Source organism: Sminthopsis crassicaudata, chromosome 5, assembly GCF_048593235.1.
Source record: "Sminthopsis crassicaudata isolate SCR6 chromosome 5, ASM4859323v1, whole genome shotgun sequence".
Lineage (NCBI taxonomy): Eukaryota > Metazoa > Chordata > Mammalia > Dasyuromorphia > Dasyuridae > Sminthopsis > Sminthopsis crassicaudata.
The window spans coordinates 38,822,975-38,845,817 of record NC_133621.1 but is presented as its reverse complement, the minus strand read 5'-3'; the positions used below and the strand labels follow the sequence as shown (position 1 = coordinate 38,845,817).

Sequence of the window (22,843 nt, the reverse complement as noted above, 5' to 3'; positions counted from 1 at the left end):
TTCAGAATGACAAATGGGCCAGTCCTAGCATCTCCCTTTTTAAAAACTAAGTACTAGCAGCGACTTTTTGTTTGCCACAACAACTCTTGAAGCCAATTAACTAAATTATCAAGAAGATGTGATTTGTATTGGTAGATGAATTATCAATGTAAGGGAAATGACAAACCCTCAAAGTATTAAAGGTAGTATATATGGAGTGAGTTTTTCAAGAAAGCCAACACCTGAACACAGTTAGGAATCTTATAAAAATAACCCTTAATTGTTATCACTGATCTAAAAGACTAAAGATGCAATGGATGGAGTGCCAAGTCTGGAATGAGGAAGACATATCCCTGAGTTCAAATGTGACTTCAGATTCTTACTGGGCAAGTCACTTCACCTTATTTGCCTAGGTTTCCTCATCTATAAAAATGAGCTGGAAAAGGAAATGGTAAACGCTTCCAGTGTCTTTCCCAAGAAAATTTCAAATGGGGTCTCACAGAATCAGATGTAATTAAAATGACTGAAAGGAGCTATTGTCCCACTGGCCTGAAGGTGGTGGAGGGTGATGCAATTAAGAAGAAACCTGCTGTGGCTACATCATTAAGTAAGGTGGCAGATAAAAGACTAGCAGATAAGAAGAGTATACAAATGCTGGGAGGAGACAAAGGAGCAGGCAAAATCAATCGTCCAAAGCTAAGCCAAAGGCCAGATATCAGGATGACCAGGTGGCAGGGGTCTGGGTAAACAGCTTCTCAGAACTGATGATACTCAGTGATCTGATCATGCCTGTGGCAAATAACCTGGTGCTCCTTCTGTGACCAAAAAGAGCCCAAGCGCTGGACAGCTCCTGCTCATCCCTGCTTCTCCAGAGTCAACAGACAAGGATATTCTCTCCTCAACCTGTCCCTGCCAGTGATCCTTCTCTGCTTTAGATGCAGGTACACTGCTCCCCTACTTCTTTATTACAAGAAGGAAGGCCTTCATTTTCCTTCCTAGCTTTCCTCTTAACATCTACAAAAGGTCTGCTATCGTTCCCAACTCTCCTATGTAGCAAAGACAAAATGAGAGAAAAGCAGAACACCCCTAAAAAGAAACTCATTCATAATCAATTTCCAGTCTTAAAGGTTTCCCTACCAGTTTGCCTTTCTAGAAGAGAAACCCACCAATTCACCGTTTAGCTTTTTTTGGCATCCTTTCCTCTACCCTCGGTGACTTAAATTTAATTATAATAATTTCATTTCACAATTCTTTAATATAAAATCGTGGCTCAGATATAAAATGAGCTTCTAATTGCAAATTCATGCTAGTAAAAGACTAATATTAAAAAAAGCAATACCCACACAATTTTTGATAGATTTTAAGTTCATTTATAACAGGAGAAATTACCACCACAGTATTCTAGTCCTACAATTCTTCTCATTTGTTACTAAAAATCTCAGTCTTGTTGTGAGGCTATCAGGTGTGTACGAGAGTTTCCAAGTGACCAATTCAATATTTACTAAGTGAGCCACTGGCAAGGAAATGCACATTTCCCTTCTATTCCCCAACACACCGCTTTCCAGTTTTATAAGACAGCATGGTCCCATGATAAAAGCACTGGACTGATAATAGGGGACCTGGAGACTAAAGTTCGATTTTCTCAATGACTCACTGTCTGACCAGGGAGAGATTCTCTGCCTCACTGAGCCTCAATTTCCTTATCAGTCAGGTGAGAGAAGAAACTGGATTAAATAGTCTCTGGTTAAATGGTTCTTAACCTCTTTTTATTGTCTAGATCTCCACTTGATCAGTCCGTGGGGCTTGAAGGCTTCTGCTCTGAAGTGTTTTTAAAGACAAAATAAAATACAGAGGATTACAAAGGAAACCAATTATAATAAAAACCAATTATACAAAAATATATTGTTAATTCATTGTCTTCAGATTAAGAGCTGCTGCTCTAGACTTTCTTCCAATCCTAAGATTTTTCTGGCTCATAACAACCACTGAGGCAATCTTAATGTGACTTGAGGTCCATCATCTCTTTTCTATCTATTGTTCCCTCTAGTAGTTCCACTATTTGCCTCTTGAAACTCTAAATGGGCAATGATCCGTCTGTTGTGGCTGCTCAGAATAAGTCTATACAACTAGTGGGCAGAGCCTGCAATGCTTTTGGACAATTCATAGGATTCTGGATTCAGGGCTGGAAGAGACTTCAAGAGTCAACTAGTCATTTTACAGATAAGGAAACTGAGGCAAAGAGGTCCCAAAGCCACCCAAGTCAAAAGTGGCAAAGCCTAGATTCTAATCTAGGACCTGTACCTAAAGCTAGCACTGAAATGGTGCCTAAAAACACTACTCAAGTTCATCTTCCTTGAAGACCACTAAGTTCCTTGATCTCCATTGTCTATGCATCCAACTGAGGAATGGGAGCCATAGAGATGACTTTCTTTAGGACAAGTTCTGAAGGAAAAGAACTTAAGAACAGTGGCAGATGCCCTGGCTCTTCATGGTGAAAATAAGTCTAGCCTGGCTACTTTTTCCAAAGTCAGGAAGTATATAAGGCTCCATTTCAGAAGCTTTAGATAAACAGACATCAGAGAGCTAGTGTGGTAGGATAGGGAAAAAACCCAAAGCACTAAACTTAAAACCTAGGAGATAAATTCCAATTCTAATAAATACCAGCTATATTACTATGCTAAGTCATTTAATTTCAGACAAAGAGATGGAGTAAGAATTTGTTAATAGCATTGTGTTAACCATGGATGAGACAAATACAAAGAAAACAAACTACCTTCAAGGAACTTGCATTCCAATGGAAAAAAGAGCAAGGAAAGGGTGCTAATTGGTAGATGGTTTAAAAGATGGAACTTCAATCTGAGTTTTACTATCAAATGTAAAATAGGATCACAAAGAGTTGGACACAACTGAAAAATGGCTGAATCAGATCCTGGATTGTCCTCAGATCAGGGTCTACATTTTCAATGGGCAGAAGTTGGGCATGAAGGCAAGAGATATTGTTATTTGGGGAGGTAGGTCACTGGTTGCTCTCCATTTACCTCTAGATGATACAAAACAAAACAAAACAAAAAAACAAAGAATCATAAATTTTGAACTGGAAAGAAGATAAAAGTTGTTAGTCAACAACTTCAGTATGGTAACTAAATAATATTTTCAATTATGTTTCTGGAGACAAGGCCAAAAGTATGGAATTATGTATGGAAGTCTTAGGTGCTACCATTCCACTCCCTTTCACCAATGAATTATGCTTAAGTTTTCATAGAAATCTGTGCTCCCGGCTGAGTTTGATATTTAGATGTTAAAAAATGAATGACAATGTCTTAATCTAAATAAAAATTAATTATTAAGGAAGTGTAATCATTAAGGCATTAAAGGTTGACAAACCTATTATGGTTCTTGGGCCCCAGTGTGAGGTGTACCAATTAAGAACATTACCTTTTCCCCCCCTTGTTTTTCCAGGTCAACATAAAGAACATGTCAATCACACTAGAAAAATGATTGTCTAGGCCGCCAGTAATTTTCCCCACTACCTTAAGAGAAATTTTGCAGCCATAAATTCAAGGATTAAATTGAAAGTCTGAGTTCATTATCACTTAAATAAATTATATTTAATTATAGCATTACACTGAAGAAAAATGCAGATATCCTAGTTGGTACCTTGCCTAAATAATCAACCCTTAAACTGAAATATTTTTGCTATAACCCTAGTAAATAGGTAGAAACTACAAAATATGCTCCAGATGCAATTAAGACCTTTGTACTTATTACAAATATTATGGATGGATATGTACATTTATTCTTTGTATATTTTAGGTAGCTACATTTCCTAGTTAGTTTAACCAGTCTTCATACTCCCTTCCTGAATCATTGAAGTGATAAGACAAAAATCAAGTTGCCTAGAAGTGGCCAGGGATGCAGTGGATGGCTTTGGCACCTTCAATGTCTGCCCAAACTGCTATGCAGTCCCTGCTTCAGCCTCCACCCATTCTGCCAGGTTGAATCAGGTGAACACCAAAGAAAGATAAGCAGCCCTGCAAAAAGTTCAGCAAGCTCTCACCCCAGATGTGGGAGTCCTCCCTGAACACAAGCCAAATAGTGTCTTCTCTACATCTGGCTAATATGGTGAGTCCCTGGAAATGTAGGGCCACCAGCCTGTCTACTCTGATAGGAAAAATGAAGCTGTTTAAAACTTCTACACCAATCAATATTGGAATGAGGACACTTTAGCCACTGTACTTTCAGCCTGAGTGTAACAGAAGTATTGAGTCTCAAAGGGAAAAATGAGGAAAAAAAGGAGCTATTTGAAAATACTTTAGATTAATTCATTAATTAGCTACTCAGGTCTTGGAAGTCTGGTTGTATTTTTAAATAAGTAACCAATTCTTTCTTCAAAGACTGAATTATTGACATGTGAAGTCTTCAAGAACTTGAGAACACAGTGACCTATGTGGTTACTTCATGGCAGTGGCTCCTGGCAATGAAAATAACTCATGTATTCTTTTATTTATCCAAACACTTAATTGAACTCTTGCTCTGTTCAGGGCGCTGAATCCATACAAAGTTCTGTATGAACTTCAATTAAGCCAAATCATGCCAAGAAAATTTGCCAATGAAACTGGAAGCAGGACAACAAATAGACAAGAAATGGAATAGATTTGCCATATTTCTATAGGAGCAGATTTTCCTTATTGAAGACATTGGAACCACCACCACATCTGGATCCTAACATGCCAGTTTCCAGTATGCTAACTGAAACAGAGATAGTTTTGAATATGTAATTGGAAAAAAACGATTGGACACAAAAGAAATCCATGGAGAGAGAGAAATTATTTTGAAAATATAGGAACTAGTTTTCTAAATATTTAAAACAAGGGAAGATATTAAAGTAGAAAAGTCATCAACATTATTATTACTAAAAACAGAAAAAAAAAAGATCAAGACGATATCGATAATTTTTCACTTATGTCCCTTGTCATTCATCTTGATAAAGACTTTATGAAAGTGTATCAAAGATATAGGAATAGAGACTGGGTTTGTTATTTTGTGAATTAAGAGAACTGTTGAATGAGGAAAGTCCCTTAACCAAAGAAGGTGCAGACCTTCTTTGGTTAAGGGACTTTCCTCATTCAACTTTTTCTAGAGTTTAGCATTTTTATAGCCTTCAGAGACTTGCTTGCCTGGAGCAGGTTACATGGCCACTATGTGTTAATGGTGATATTTTAACTCAGGTCTTCCTGGATTCTAGATCAGCTCTCTATCTACCATAATATGTTGCTTCTATACTGTCACACTATGTTGATATACTATGTGTCCTGTATACAGCAGGGGTCAAGAATAAGGAAATCTGAAAAAAAAAAGCATTTATATAGAACCTACTATGTGTCAAGCACTGTACTAAGTGTTTTTTATATGTTTATTATCTCATTTGGTCCTCACAATAATCCCATGAGATTAGTCCTATCAATATTCCCACTTTACAGCAGGGAAAAACAGAGGTTAAATGTCTTGACCACAGTCACATGGTTAGTGTCTATGGAGAGATTAGGACTCAGGTCCTCCAGCACTCTATCCACTATAGCAACAGCTGCCTCAAAGATGTTTTTTCTAAGATGGAAAATTGTTTGTCTAGGACTGTTAATTACCTTCTTATACTGGTATCACCAGAATGCTTAGTCAAACTACTGTACAAAAAGAACGGTAGCCTAGAACAAATGATTTACTACAGCAAACAGCATCTCCACAGTCACATAACTGAGTGAAAAGTCCAGAGAATACAAGATGCTATTTGGTTTGTTGTCTATTAATTATTTTTAATTAAACTTAACAGAGCAAAATGCAATTTTAAAGACCAGCATGAACATGTTATGATCATACAAACCATGAGCACATTTACAATGGAGACAATATGGGAAAATAGATTTGGACCCATGAGAGATCTTAAATCTCATCCCTACCCTGTGGGAGCCATGTGCCCACATGAAAGTTGAAATCTCTCTCAGATCTTCTTCCCATCTGTAAAATGGGACTAATCATATTTGATGGACTTTCCTCCTGACCCTGTCATGAGAATCAAATGACAGTATCTTCAAACCATCCAGGACAAATGGCTGACCAGTATTTTCTTTTGTTCAGTTCTATTGCTTCTTTAGCATCCTCTTTTCTGTTTTTCTCTTCCCTTTGGAACCTGGATTCAGAGCTACCAGAATAATGGGAAAAGGAAGACCCCCATTGGACACTCCCAAGTGTCCATTACAAGGGTTTTGCTGTACCCAAGGATTCAGGATCTACTCACAATGAACATGAATACAACTGAGGTAAAGTCTTGGTTCCTGAATGTGTGACCAAAGTCTGAAATATGAAAACAACTGGTATGTGCTTGTAAGGAATCATCCTCTCTGCTGCCTCTGATCCTTGAGTCCTTTTCCTCAATTCTCAATGTATTCTCAATGGTCAAAGGACACTTGCATCCAGATGTTCCTTAGTATTTCAAAAGCAACAAATTTAAAATCAAGTTTGGGACCTTCACACAAAACATGATCTTACTTGGACTTCATTATTACTAAAAACAGTACCATTTCCCACTCAGTTTCCCCTGTTTTAACATTCATTCAATAGTCATACTGTATTTGCAGGCAGAAGGGAGCTTGCTCCAAATTGTACCTCTAATACTATTTGCCTACAGAAGAGTCACTCCTGACTTAGTTACTCTGTTCATATCTGTAAAATTGGACAATAATAACTGTATTGTTATGAGAATTATGGGATAACAATACAGGTATTAATACTCACCTACCTTACAGGTTTGTGGTGAAGGTCAAAGGAAAAATTTACTCAAAGCTCTTTGTAATTGTTTCATTTCCACTTTTTTATATATATATATATAAAAAATATATATATATATAAACATATATATATATATATATAAATATAAATATATATATATATATAAAGTCAGGGCAGCTAGGCAGCACAGTGGATAGAATATTCCTGAGTTTAAATTTAGTTTCAGATACCTACTAGCTGGCTGTCTCTGGACAAGCTAATTAATCCTGTTTGCCTCAGTTTCCTCATCTGCAAAATGAGCTGGAGAAGGAAATGCCAAGAAAACCCCAAAATGTAGTCACAGTCAGACCTGTCTTAAATGAATGAACAACAATAACAACAAACATTAAAACCCAGTTCAAATGTCACCTCCCTAATTCTCCTTTGTCTATTCTCTATTCAAAACAGTGTGGAACAGTAGGAAGAAAGCTGAATTTAGAGTCAGAGGAGATGGATTCAAATCCTATCTCTGACACTTACTATCATATGACAAGAGTAGATGGCTTCCTTCCAGCTCTTAATCTATTTTGCTATAATGTTAGTAACTTGTTTTACACTTTTCAAGCATTTATCCTATATTATACACTATAGTTATGTGTATGCATGTCATATCCCTTAATGGAATGCCAACTAAATGAGATCTTTTTCTGAACTTTGGATTTTATAAAGTACTCTGAACAGAGCAGACATTTAAATACCTGTTAACCAAAGTCTGTTTGAACTTTTTTGCCTTCTCAGAAGAATGGACACATAAGATTATTCCCATGGGGAAGAGTTGGGAAGTGTTCTTTTGGGGTCATTATAGTGAATCAAAACACAGAATGCTTTTAAAGTACTGTTTAGACTCTCTAGACAACACAAACTAGAAAAATCCTAGCTTAAAGAAAAAGAAGTTGTACACAGACTCCATGAGTTTACACTCTGGCTAGTGGCCAACTACCACTGTGTTTTTTAATCCAACTCTAATTTAACTTAATTTTCCTATTTAAAAAAAAGACTTTGAATAAACTCTCTACATTCTATGACAGTCATGTATGAAAATGATTCCCAATGAGGAATGGGGATTTGAGAACCCTCCAAATGGTTAAATGGTTGAAGGGATTAATTTCTGAGGATGAAAAGAAAAGCACCCTTTTAAAACATAGCTAAATGGCAAGTGAAAAGACATGAGAGAAATGAAAATATGCACAGGTATTGGAAAAAAATTGAAATGTCTATTTGGAGGGAAATGGGCTTTGGGAATTAAACTAAGAATCTAATTAGAGAAACCAGAATGGAGACAAATTTGCAGGAAGTGGAAACAGGAAAACATTTTTCCAGGATTATGACCTTTTAAGGGCTGTCAGGTGTTGCCAGTGAAATAGTGAGTGACGAATGGGCAGAACCATTTACTGAGAGGGCAAGGAAACAAAGAAACATTGAAAAAAATGGTTGAACAATCCTGCTCATAAAGTTGGAAGGCTCTACTGCCCAGAAGTCACATGGAATTTCCTTGAGCTAATCTGGCTCAGGGCCATCACATCTACCCCCATTATAATATTGGATGCATTTTTTTTTAAAGCTGGTGAAATTCTGTTCAGCTTGCTAAATGACTCTGTAGACCCCAAACCTAATTAACTCAGCTATCTTTCCCTACTGGATTGCAATAAAGAATGGTGGTTTTAGTCAGCTAACTGTTGTGTGGGGGGGACCAAGACATAATGGTGTGAGAGCTGTAAGAACTAGAAACTTTATAAGAATATTCCAAGGCTGAACCCAAAATAGAATCACTTCTAATTCCTTCTTTATTTTGGTATAACATTAAGAGCATGAGATGGGGATTCAAAAACCTGAATTCAAATACTGTCTCAAATACTTATTAGCCGTGTGACTCTGGGCAAGTCACTTAATTTCAATCTGTTTCAGCAATTTCATATGCAAAATGAGAATAATAATAGTGCTTCCCTCAACAGGGCTGTTGCAAGCCTTAACTGAGATGATGATGATAATAATAATAATAATAACAACAATAATTTAATGATATTAATACTTCTATGATAAATATAATTATGACATTACAATTATCATGGTATCTAACATTTACATGGCACCCAAAGGTTTGCAAAAGGTCACAGTGACAAAAATAAGACTGAAATAGAATCATTCCTATTTTTAAAGAGTTTGTATTCTCATTATGATAATCCGAAGTATGTATTTGAAACAATAATTATTACCACCATTATCGTTAAATGCTAACATTACCATTACATTTTCCAAGAATCACGGTAAAGTATCTTTGTTAGGACCCTGAGAATACCCAAGAATTCTTGCACTAACCTCTAGCAAGTTTTTTAGACAGAACTAACACTTTGCATTTAGCACAAAACAGATCCATTTTAAATCCCATTATCTGGGTGTGTGTGTGTGTGTGTGTGTGTGTGTGTGTGTGTGTGTGTATGACACAAAAGATGTATATTTACTAAGCCTCCAGGAAGTCTTAGTTAAGATTATCTCATCTACAAGACCATTCATTACATACTAAGAATTTCAAGAATGAAGTATGAAAGCAAGAGGTCAAAAAAGCTTACAGGGGCTTATCACCCCTTCATTTTAAAATGAGTGACAATTCAGTAAATTAGTAAATTTTGTGGGTGAATTAATGAGTGACAATCTCTGGGAAAAGAAAGTGAGATTTTGATCATTTTCCCTTTATATTCTGCCAAATAATAATATTTGAGATCTTTTTTTTTGTTTGTTTGCTTGTTCAGTCATCTTCAGTCACCTCTGACTCTTTGGGGATTTTCTGGGCAAAGAGAGTGGAGTCATTTGCCATTTCCTTCTTCAGCTCATTTTTATAGGTGAGGAAACTGAGGCAATAGAATTAAATGACTTGCCTAGGATCACCCATCTAGGAAGTATCTGAGGCCAGATTGAACTCAGGAGGATAAAGTTTCCTAAGTCCAGGTCCAGTGCTCTGTGCACTACGGCATCCCCTAGCTGCCCTGTGAGGGACTAACTAGAGACTAATGAGAGACTAGAAAATCAGGAGGAAAACCACCTGCTGGTTCATACTAGCATTGCTTAAGTTAGTTTTTCAGCTGCGAATGAATATAAGTGCTTAGAGGGTAGGAATTGTTTCATTTTTGTCTTTGCACTATCAGAGTCTGGTGTACTTCAGTGGGTCTTTAATAAAAGTGTGACAATTACATTTTTAGAAGCACTTTGTCTCTGACTTTACCTTCTCCCTTTTTCTTCTTCTAAGGGCTGGCATCCACCATCACTTTGGAAATGGAGGAGCACGCAAAAAAAAAAAAAAAAAAAAAAAAAAAGAACAGCTCTATTACTGGTGCTCAAATACCTTCAACATGTAGCAGGAAAGATGAGGAAAACAAGTGTGTAGTTTGGTCTTTGTGTTTTAAGTGGTGCCAGAAAGAAATCGACCAAAGATAGGAAGTGATATGAGTCACAAGTGGTCATTTGGACATAGCACAGGTGGGCAGATGCCCCCATTGCCTGGACTCAGAAGTTCAGCTCCACAAAGCCAGAGGCCAAAATGCAGTATGCTCTCCCCCTCGTGGGCCACAATGCCTTGGATGATTTAATATTATTTCACATGTGTGCTTCTGATGATCACAATGAAAATAAAACCTCTTTTGAGGTAGGAATATCTTGTACATTTTTTTTTTATCTCTGTGACCTTTGGGCAAGTTTATTGCTTTCTCTGAACCCCTTCAAAGCATGGCTTAAACAGTGCCTTCTAAATATGTCCTCTGACGCCACCATAAGTATTCATTCTTCTCCTTTTCCTCTCCCTCCCCCTCTGTCTCTCCCTCTCCTTTTCCTTCTCCCTTTCCCCCCTCTCCCTCCCTCTCTCTCTCTGTCTGTCTGACTTTTTCTGTTTCTGTCTCTGTCTGTCTCTAGTTGTTTCTAGCTCTCTCTGTGTCTTCCGTCTCTTGGTCTCTATCTCTGTCCCTCTATGTTGCTCTGTATCTCTCTGCCTCTCTGTCTCTGTCTCTCTCTGTGTGTGTGTGTGTGTGTGTGTGTGTGTGTGTGTGTGTGTGTCTCTCTCTCTCTGAATATGTCTTTTGCTTTGATTCTCTGTCTCTCTCTTTCTCTCTGTTTCTATATCTCTCCCCCACTGTTACTTTGTGTTGCTTCATATGTAACATATATTTTGTAGACATGAGTGTGTTCTTGAGAGATAGTCTAGCATAATAGAGTTTGGCCATAGAATCAGAAAAGACCTGGATTTAAGCCTGATATCTCTAAGATGTATGATCCTAGACTAGTCACCTAACTTATCAGTGCTACCATGAAACTCTCAAAGACTAAAAATTGGAGGAAAAGTGCTGATTTGCACTAGATGAGGAGCTCACTACTTGATAACAGCATGGTAGAATTAAAAAAAAAACCTCCTTGAGAGGAAAGCACTGTTTTACTTTCAACCATGCCCACCTAGAGATAGCTAGATAATGGAGTAGCTAGATTGTAGAGTGTCAAAAGCCAGCCTCAGTCATTTATTAGCTGTATGACTTGGGCAAATCATTTTACTTCTGCCTGCTTCAGTTTCCTTAACTTCAAAATGAAGAAAATAATAATAATAGTAGTAATAGCATCTATTTCCAAGGGTTTGTTATGAGGAGCAAATGAGAAATTTGTAAAGTACCAAGTGCAGTGCCTGACACAGAGCTGGCAATAAATGAATGTTTGTTCCTTTTCCCAATGCCCACTTAGCACAATGCCTAGCTCATTGTTGGCATTCAATAAGTGCTTTTAAAAAAATCCAAGTGAATACTAATACTAAGCATTAACTTCCCCATCTGTAGAGTGGGGACAAGATATATGAATTACCTATCTCACATGCTCTCTTGGAGTCCACAAGAAATCAAGTCTTATAAATCCTAATTTGCTAAAAGTAAGTTAGTAATTAAGATGAGGATGATAACAATGACAAACCTATAACAATAAGAGGCACTAAACAATGTTGGGCTGACTGAGCATCTGAACTGAAAAAAATCCCTCCCTGATATGAAATTCGTGCTCTGTTCATTTCAGAAAAGTTGTATTTATAATTAAGTTAATCCAAATGAATCCCGATTTCTAAAACGTGTCCTTAATGAGAACTCAGTGTAATTCTATTTGGGTCCATCGACAGCTTGCCATCTCCCTTTCCAGGTATGTGGGTTGGCATTTGCGATGCTTCCCTGTAACCTTCTCAAAAAATAATCTCATACACTTGTATTGTCAACATTTCATGCTGACAACGGCCTCCACAGAATTCTGCTGACAGCCATTTGCCTCTGCTCATTTGACAATGAAGGCGACTCTTTCTGGAGTCACTCAAAGTCATATTGCCATGATAATATCTCGGCAGAACCTCCTGGACAGAATTCCTTCTGAAAATACTGAAGTGAATTTAGGGCTCCCTTCCAGGGCAAGATCACCAGGTTCTGGTGCCAGAGGTTTTGGCTGTGCTTCCAAATAAGAATAAAATGGCCTAGGCAGGCATGGCGGAAATATGGTCTGCTTGCCTCCATCTGCCTTAGGTGAGTCTTGTCCAAGAAAGAATGGCTTAAGTGTTGAGATCTGGTCCATCTTTCCCTTTGATCTCCTTGAGGCTATTGCTGGCAATGGTGTTAGTGGCTCTTAAAGGAAATTTAAGTACAATACAAGTGGTGGGAAAAAATCTAAAAGACCACCTAGTCCATTCACCCCATTTTCCACATGAGAATACACTGAAGTTAAGTGTCTCATTCAAAATCACACTGGTTAGTATTTAGTGACCACGCCATGAGGGATACGCAGGAATCAGATCATGTGGGGACTCAGTTTCTTCATTTGTAATGATGATAATAACAAACAACTAGCATTTATACTTATTTTGTATCAGGCACTGTACTAAGTGCCTTAAAATTAGCTCACTTGAGCCTCAGAACAACCTTGCGAGTTAGGAGCTTTCATTATCTCCATTTTACAGATGAGGAGGGTTAAATGACGGGTCCAGACTCACACAGGTAGTAAGTAGCTGAGACCAAATTTGAACTCATGAAGAGGACTCTTTTTGACTTAGTTCTGGAGCTCTATCTGCCCCAGGAATTTGAAGGTGTTTGACTCAATGGCTTCTGGGATCTCTTTCAACTTTTAATCTATAAACTGAAGTTTCTAATGTTGAGGAGCAACATTCTCTATATATTGATACCATTCAGCACATTTGAAATTATTATTCTATAAAAATCAAAGTGAATTTCATCTTATCTTTCTTTGGAAAATGCATCTAATTAAGAGCACCATCAGTTAGTTCTGGACTGGGGGACAAGCCAGGGAAAGAGCCCAATAATAACCCAGACCTCATGCAGCAGAGCTCTTTGCTGCCTAGGATAAGGCTCTTATCTGAAATTAGCTCTTTATATTTTGCTTACCCGTTTATTGTTGGCAGTTGTTTTTTAATTAAGTTGCCATCTTACTCTTTTAACTGCTGCTTTTGGGGACTGTTAAGAGGAAATAGAACTGGCTGATTATTTCAGAATCCTGTGCGGCACAAGAAGTGGGTATCATGTCACCATAATTGTTTTGCTCTATTTACAACAATTCTGAGTGGGACATTTTAAGAAATATCAGAAAAAGAAACTTTTGCCAGATAGCAAGTGGGCAAGTTACAGAGCATTTTTTAATTACTCTGGCTCTAAGAGTTAAATTCTCAACCCTTCCCCAAGTCAGTCCTTGAGTTTCCCCATTTGTGATTACGCAATTTTTCCAGAAGTATTATGCAGATTCATAGTTAAAGTTACAACTTGAGGTGGGTCTAAAAGACTGACATTGTTACACTAGAATCCAGTAAGTATCCAGTGGGGAAAAGAGTATACTTGGGTATTATTTTCTCTTCTATATTAATGATGGTTTGCCTGGGATGTCTTATGACTCAAGTACATAAGCAGGATATGAATTTGTAAGTCTCTGTTTCTGTGTAAAATGGAAAAATGAAGGCTGTCTGAAAACGAATGGTTTCTCCTGTTACTATTTCTCAGACCCCAATATTATGTTTCAAAGATCTTCAGAGACATTCAGAGCTGATGACCATGTGCCACGGCCCAAACCTAAAATTCCAATTAAATAAACTGAGTATAGGGTCAGGGTTTATTTGTGTTCCTTTCAAAGTCTACCTGCAAAGCTATCAAGAGATCCCCAATGCTTTGAGGCAGCCTGGAACAGTGGAAAATATAATGGATTTGAAATCACAGGAGCAGGCTTCAAATCCCAACTCTGCCACTTAAAGCCTCTGTGAACTGAAGGAACTTAACTTCTCTGCATTCCAGATTCACCTGAAGAAGTACTTTAAAAGAAACCTGGGAGGCCTGGGATTGTCAGGAAGAGCCTCACAGGGGAAGCAGGAGCTTAGAAGACACTCAGAAAATAAATGAAGTGTGCTTTGAACCCCAGAAGCAAAAGAAGTCTCATGGCTCACAGACAACAAAATATTGAACAAATTTAGATTGCAGACATCAGAATCTTCTTGGTCCCTCTGCCCCACATTCTTTGCCTCTGTTTAGTACCCTGTTTTCTGAGCCTCACTTATTGGCCACTCTGATTGGCCACTTTTGATTTCTAGGGTGGTTCCTACAACTGAGATGTCCTGGATTCCGGGTCCTGACCATAGCTTGTGAGATTTTATCAGCAGAATCTGCTCCCCTTCCACTTCCTTACCCTCTTTCCTAATAGATTCCCATGTAGGAAATCCTCTCCTTAACTCCTAAAACTTGAGACCAACTATGGACTTCCTTACTAACTCTAATCTCTGCTTGCCTCATGTTCTCATTGTAGAATGAGGATAAATAGTATTATCAAACCTGCAGAGTTTTGGTGAGGATCAAATAAGGTAATAATAAGGTGCCTATTCATAGCACCTGGCCCATATGTAACTGTGTATTATTGTTGTTATAATGATTATTATTCTGTGTTTATTTCTTCATTAGGGGAAGAATAATATTTCCTCAGGAATGCTTTTAGGATAAAATGAGATACTTATAAAGTGCTTTGCAAACATTAAAAGCATCATGTATATACTTATTATTTTAATTATTACTTAATCTCTGTCATTTCTTCATCTATAAAATAGGAATAATAGTTTTCTATGGTTATTTTTAGGATAAAACATGATATTTATAAAGTGCTTTCCAAAGCTTAAAAAGCATTATATAAATGCTTATTATTATTAATTGCATAAAATCCTCTGAGACACCCTGGAATTATGACCTGCATGGGGAGATGTTGCAAAAAAATAGCCAACTTAGCCTTGATGCAAAGGAAAGTGTCCTAATATTGTTCTTTGTTATAAAGAATTGCTCTCTCCATGGAGGTTGGGGGGGGGAAGTATGGAACAATACAAGAGGAAAGGAAGAGAACAATCTTTTTTTATCTACCTACTATGTGCTAAACATTTTACTAATGTTTCATAACGAGAAAGGGAAAGAACATATTGAGAAAGAAAATAATGTGCAACACCTTTAAGATATCATTGTTTTAAAAACAATTTTCTAATAAATGCTGCAGTTAAAAGTAGAATGGAGAGACAGTTAGGTGGCACAGTGGATAGAGTCCTGGTGCTAAAGTCAAGAAAATCTGAGTTCAAATCCAGCTGCAGATACTTACTAGCCAGGTGACCCTGGGCAAATCATTTAATCTTGAGTGCTTAAAAAGGAGAAAAAAAGGAGAATGACCTGCATTAGAAGGCAGTAGATTTGTTATTGAAGAGGTCCTGGCAAAATTGGGTGATTTGTTTTCAGATACAGCTTGAACTAGATGGCCTCTGAAATCCCTTACAACTCCAATACTCTGTAGTTCTGTCCTTGCAGCAGGAGGTATGGGCATGGCCAGACAGAGAGAAGGGATGGATTAAGGAGAAGTGTGCACTAGGAAAGTCTTTCTCTGAGAACCTGTCGCTGCAGTCATCATTAGCTGCACCCAAATCTCTGGGCAGAGGCCTGAAGTGTCTGAGTTGTGTGGCTCAGATCAGGCTTGCCCAGCCGCTGCAGCAGCGTCTCTCCCTCCATGACACTTGGCAACATCAATAAAGCAGAAACTACAGTCTGTGAGCAAACGTTTTTTAAAAGAAGAAAGAAAGCAAAAAGAATGCAGTCCTCATTTCAGAATAACTGCTGTTCACAAGAATCTCATGTCACTGGGTAGCATAATCTATAATGTTTTCAGGTGGCAATTTAGAAAGCCAGGGAAGCTGGAGAACTGAACAGGGTCATTCATCACTCCTTACCTGTCAAATAGGGAGCTAACGGAGGCCTTGGAATTTTCCATCTGGGCATCACCAAGAGATTTAATCCATCAAAAGCAGTTACTTACATTAACAGGATGGCAGGGGGGTTGTTCCACATTCTCATTTGTCAGTTTATTAATTCATCAAGACAATGGCTTAGGCGGGAGAGACAGGGAGTTTGGGCACTGAGGGTCTCTTCAATTTGACCCAAAGAAAAGGGTTCTGGGGCAAATGAAGGAGGGGCAAAATCAGGGGTAACTTAAGGGCAGAAAAAAGGGTTCAAAGCCTGCTTTTTCCACTAATCAATAAGTGGGCAAATGCCTTGACCTCTTTGTGCCTGTCTCCTCACTTAGCTTCACAATTCCCTTTATAAAGTGGTGCAGAGGGAGACAATGAAAACAAGCCTAAAAAACTTCTTCCTTTTCTCTCTTCCCACCCCTATCATCCTATCCTCTATTATCAGCTTAATGGTTTTGCCTTCAATTAATTAACTGATCGACAATTATTTGGGGACTGCTTACTGAGTGCCAGACACCATGTGAAATGATGTGGATACAGAGAAAAAAATGAAAACAGTCCCTGCCCTCCATGAGCTTACATTCTAGTTAGAGAAACAATGTGTGTGTCTATCAAGAGAGAGCTTCAGGGAGCCTATCTCTGTCTCTTACTGGAAGACTGAAAAAGCTTACGATTCCCTGTTCTGGGCCTTTGTACGGGAGGCCCTATATTTTTGCTGTCCAGTAGGCTGGTATTTTGTCTCCTCAACCACCCCATAAATTTCTAAAAACAATAGGGTGGGTTAGGGGTCCTTCAACTCAAAGATTTTATCCTAAAAGAGACTCAGGTAGAATTGGAGGAAAGAAGGGATTGTAAAGTAGGCAGTCTGCTGTGGTTCCTTCCTTCATCATCTACCTAGTCCTTCTCCATAGGTCTCTACCTCCTTTCCCAGGAACACCCATTAGGTGTCTGTACCCTATACTGCTCACTTATCTCCCCAGGACCCCTCCCTCAAACTCCTGGGGCTGTGCTCCAGATTTCATGTGAATTCCTTCCACTTCTAAGGAGCTGGTAGTTCAGATACTCCTGAACTCAGTACCAAGCTTGCATTATTATTATATTAATGTCAAACCTAACCAATTCCTCCACCTAGATTATGGATATCCTGACCTTTGAGGCCTTTCTCCCTCCTGCAGACCTCTGCTGACTGTCTGAATTCTGATACCTTCTCTCTGGAGTGACACCAGCACTTAGCTCCTTCCAATGCCTGTTCCTGACCTTAAGCCACCTTAACCCACAGTTTTTCCTCTTTACAGTGTCAAGCTCTAGTATCCTTGGGCATTACTGGAATTGTTCCATTACCCAAAGCCAGATTCTATTTGAATTTCCTGTCATGTCACTGAGTCTCCTATCATTCCACTCTTATTTAAGCTTAACATTTTTTCTGCTAGAGCATTGATGACTAAAAGATAAACTAAAACAGATAGATTGATATCCTCATGCTCAACTTCATATTTAATTTGTACTTCGTGAAGATGTTTTTAAATGGCTGACTTGCCATCCTTCTTCATATCATAACCAGACTTTTCTCTAAAAAAGCAAAATTATTTATAAACCTGTCAGAGGGAGAGCATGATTGCTTAGCAGATAACTTTCCCTCCAATCAACACATTTCCCCAAATGCACCAATTCAGAGACAGCTTAATATTTGTCATCCGTAGGATAATGACTATTGATGCTGGTTCCTGGGCAAGAAGTGGATTCTGAGAACATCATGTAAGTAGGTTGCAGTTTCTAATCGCTGCAAATTGAAACAGTTGCTCTCCCCCACTCCACTCCCTTGTTGAGACGGCAGCTGAAACCATTATATAGCTAAAACAATAATAGCAGTAGCCATAACCTAACTTGCAGCCTTAGAATTGCAAAAACAATTCTAAAGGGAAAGATGAATGAATGAGTGAAGAAATGTGTGAATGAATGAATGAAAAAGTATTTTATTAAGTGCTTACACTGTGCAAAATGTCTAGCAATTTTTTGCTCCCCAGAGACAAATTCAGGTGAGCAGAAGTGACTGGCATTATTTTAGTGACTTCTTATTTTATTTTATTCTTGAGAGTTAAAGTGTTAAGAGATAGTGGATAGAGCACCTGCCCTAGAATTAGAAGTATCTGAATTCAAATCTTACCTCAGACACGTGACATGTACTAGCTGGCTGATACTGAGCAAGTCACTTAATTACAGTTGCCTCTCACCACCACCCTCGAAAATAAGACTTAAGGTACCGAGATCAGATTTTTAAAAATCTTTGTATGATCTATTATTACTGAATGAATGAATGTTACTGAAGGATTCCCAATGCTTTTATTCCACTATCACCCCGAAATTTTGGCACACAGAGGCAAAGGCCTTACTTGAGTTAAGACACCTATAGCTGTGTGACCCTGAGCAAGTCACCTAACCATGTTTGCCCCAGCTTCCCCATCTATAAAATGAGCCAGAGAAGAAAATGGCAAACAACTTCAGTATCTTTGCCAACAAAACTCCAAAAGGGGTCTGTTGAGTCAGTCATATGACCTCAGTTTATCTTTATAACCGCATTAGGAGGTAGGTACTAGTACCTGCCCATTTTACAGATGAGGAAACTCAAGCCAAGAGAGCTAGTGTTTGAGGAAGGAGTTGAACTCTGGATTTCCTGACTTCAGCCAGATCCAGTGTTCTTTTTTTTTTTTTTTTTTTTTTTTTATTATATATATATATATATATTTTATAATATTATCCCTTGTATTCATTTTTCCCAATTACCCCCCCTTCCTCTATTCCCTCCCCCCGACGACAGGCAATACCATACATTTTACATGTGTTACAATATAGTCTAAGTACAGTACATGTGTGTGAATATCATTTTCTTGTTGCACAATAAACATTAGAATCCTAAGGTACATGCAACCTGGGCAGACAGATATTAGTGCTAACAATTTACCAGATCCAGTGTTCTTTATCCCTTCTGTCACCTGGGCCATTCTAGCTATGTGACATCGTGGTCAAGCCCCAATTTGGCCCCTTCTGATCTCTCCAGCCTCTTTACCTGTATTCTGTGATTCAGTTATGCTGACTTACTGAGTAATCCCCACATGGGACACTCCTTTCCCACCTCTGCAGGTGGTTGAACCCCACATATGAAATGCATTCCCTCCTCACCTCCACCCCTTAAAACTCCTAGTATCCTTCATGAAGTGGCTCAAGTGCCTTTTTCAATACCTCTCCTTCTCAAAGTACTTTGGATTCATTTTGCCAATGTTATGTATGAGTTTACATGATAATAATAATAATAATAATAATAGCATAGACAATTTGCAGAGTGCTTGACATATGCTAGTTCATTTGGTCCTCACAACTACCTGAGGCAGCTTACAGATGAAGAACCTGAGGCAGAGAGAAGCTAAGGTCCTTGTCCAAGCTCACAGTAGCTAGTAAGTGTATAAAACTGTCATTTGAAATACATGTTTACAACCATGCTAAGAAATGGAAACATTAAGAACACTGGCTGGAAATCCAGGCTTAGAATAAATAAGATCTGAGTTCAAGGACTAATTCTATTACATCTTGGTTGAGTGATCCTGGACAACTCATTTGGTTTCCCTAAAATTCTAAGTGGAACACAAGGGTTGACCTGTTTTGGTTGTGGAGAAGGGTTCTTACCTGGGACTTCTCTAAACCAATGAAATCACAAGACAAGCCCCCCTCCCTCCACATTTACAAAAGCACATGTTGTCTTAGAAGGAAAACAGCTAGGAGGCTGAGGCTCTTTTACTTTTACCTTTGTTTTTAAAGCTTTGCTGATGGATCAGAATTCTTTGACCCTCATTTCACTGATTCACAGCCTGGTGGCTGTTCTGCCTCTCACACTTACACTGCTACAGCATCTCATTCTCAGTGATATAGTTTTCCTTTTTTTGTTTTCTGGGGTTTTTTTGTTTTGTTTTGTTTTGCTTTTTCAATTCACAACCTAGGTAGTCTTTTGATAGAACACAGATAATTCACTGGGTCAATGACCATATAAGAAATGCCAGCCAGAGCTGCCACTTTGATCCTTGGTGGCTCTAAGCAGCTTCCACTGTGCTACCCAAGATTGTTTTTCAGAGTTATGACCCAACTCCCTTTTTTTTTTGTGGAAGGATGGGGGGGGGCAGGACTACCTCAAGCAGTCACTGAGGAAATTTACTCCCAGGACAACCTTCATTTGCTCTTCTCTTTGATAGTGGTATAACAGTGCACTCATCCTTGGCATCAACTCATGTTTAAGCCATAGAATGAGAAAAGAACAATCCCTTCTCACAATCTTTGCTGCTTTACATCAGGTGCAATTTGTCCTTGCCTTGGTTTGTACACTGGTGATGAACAGGAACAACATGAAATTTTAATAGTCCCCAAACCCTCACTGGCAAGCAGGTGAACATGTGGCCAAGGAAGAGTACAGAGGCAAAGAGGGGATGTGATTTTGTGCATTAGACTCAATGAGTAGATTCCCAGAGGACCATTCAGGATGATATTCTAAAGTTTTCAGTCACTACCAGAGGAAACCAAGAAACAGATCTACATAATGGAAACAGAAATCTGAATAGAAAGAAGTAAAACAAACAAAAAACAATCTTGAAACGGGATTCTATGTCATGACTAAGACTGGTCTCCAAGAAGATTTGAGAAAAGACAGATCTCTTTCTTCTTTGCAGAGATGAAGGACCATTGGTATAAAACTTGGCATATGACAACTTTGGAACTGGAAATGGCCTCGGAAGCCATATTGTTTAGTCTCCTCATTTCATAGATGAGGAAAATGAGGTCTGTACCTGTCAAAGGTGGTCTTTGAATCCACTGCTCAGACTCTAGAGAAATATTCTTTCCACTCTTTTATGTTGCTTCTGTCAAATTCAGAAGATAAGTATGTTAGTTTTTCAAGACTGTTTTCCCTCTTCTTTCTTTAAAAAATTTTATTATTATAAGGCATTCCTAGATGAGTAAAGGAAAGGCAAAGCACATATTAGAAAATAAAGGTGATATAAAAAGAAAATATAATAATAAAAATTTTTAAATTGGTCTAGTTTTAAGGATTCTTAACCTTGGATTTATGGTCCCTGACTAGATTTCAAAAGTTCCCTGAACTTGGATGGGGAAAAATGACATTTTTACTTTCCCTAACTTTTAATGGAAATTTAGAATTTCTTTCAATTATGAATATAGATAACAAACTATTATTCTGAGATAGGTTCCAGAGGCTTCCACAGACTGCCAAAGGAGTCTGTGACACAAAAAGAAAATGGACTATCTTATTAAAAACCCATCTCCATTTCCCCAAATATGATGAAAAAAAAAAGAGAGCAAAGAAAGTCCAATGCAGTATAGAGGCTTGTGGAGATAAGGATTCTGTGCTATGTTTTTTTTTTCTGTTATCATGCTGCACAATGAAAATGAGATCAAAAAGTACAAGAAAAAAACACAAGAAAGAAAAAACAAGCAAACAACAACAGCTATGGTGAAAATACTCTGCTTTGATCCACATCCAGTCTCCATAGTTCTCTTTCTGGATGCAGATGGTTCTTTCCATCCCAAGTCTACTGGAATTTGTGCTATGGTTTATATACAGCAAACCAAGAATGAGGAGAGCTCAGTGCAACTAGCTGGTGATGAAGACACTGTGAAGATGGCACTGTAAACTGGTGGGATGATGGGCTGTGCCTTCCAAGCAGGATGTGAGCAAAGACTGAGTCATTTGGATCTCAGCCCTCCTTATTATGACTGTTAAATTTTTCCTTGACACTTTTTTCTCTGGAAACACCTTTAGATCAAGAAACTTTTTAAGAGGAGCAGCTAGGTGGTGATGTGATGTAGATACAAAGAAAAAATTAAAACAGTTCCTGCCCTCAAAGAGCTTACATTCTATCTAGGGAAACAACAGAAGATTAAGGATAGTGCATAAAGCATTGGACCTAGTATCAGGAAACCTGAGTCCAAGTTCAGCCTCAGACACTTGTGTGACCCTGGACAAGTCACTTAACACTGTTTGACTCAGTTTCCTTATCTGTACATGAGCTAGAAAAGGAAATAGCATACCACTCCAGTATCTCTACAGAGACAATTCCAAATGAGGTCACAGAGTCAGACACAACTGGAAAATGATTGAACAGCAACAATATTTTTAACACAGTCCAGGCAAATCTGTATGGATCTGCTGATGAGGTCTTGAAAGGGAGAGCTTAAAATAAAGATAGAAATCGCCTGTATAGCAAGTAGTCTTCAGATGCTGCTGCTCACAGCCTTCAAGGAGTCTCATTCCTAGGAATGTTCTGATTTGGCAAAGGTCAGGAAAACACTAAGCTTTCCAACTTCTTCCCCAGAGCCCTGTGTGCCCTAAGGCAAGTGAACATCAAAATTCAAGGGCTCAGCTCTCCTTGTGTTCTCATCACATGTACCTAGCTGCATCAGAGCAGGCTCAAACTCCCCACAGTAGAGCTTTAAGCAGTGTGGCTCTGCAGAAAGCCTGCTTGATTTGGGATCAGAGGACCTAACTACAACGGAATCCATGATTTTGGACAAGTGTGTGTCTCAGTGTCCTCATTTCTCAAAGGAGGAGGTTGGCCTAAATGCTATTGAAGGTCCATCCTCTCCCTGATAGTGCATATCTTCCAAGATGCTTATCTCTAGAGAATTGAGTTTAAATCATCAAACAAAGACTGCAAGAGACTTCAGAGACAATCTCATTCCATCCTCTCATTCTACAGAAGAAATGAAGGCTATGGGACTTGA

At 38.4% G+C, this 22,843-nt stretch overlaps 1 protein-coding gene across 12 annotated transcripts in view; it reads right to left on the bottom strand.

Moving 5' to 3' along the window:
• Positions 1-22,843, bottom strand: part of TMEM108 (transmembrane protein 108) — a 346,872-nt gene that overhangs the window by 227,601 nt on the left and 96,428 nt on the right. For 4 of the 12 annotated variants that reach the window (XM_074271196.1, XM_074271201.1, XM_074271197.1 and 1 more), the window contains one exon: positions 20,890-20,961. The exons of the other annotated variants lie outside the window; for them this stretch is intronic. The gene's annotated coding sequence lies outside the window, so the exon portion shown is untranslated. Of the gene's footprint in view, positions 1-20,889; positions 20,962-22,843 lie in introns of those variants that run through there. 12 annotated transcript variants of the gene reach the window in all.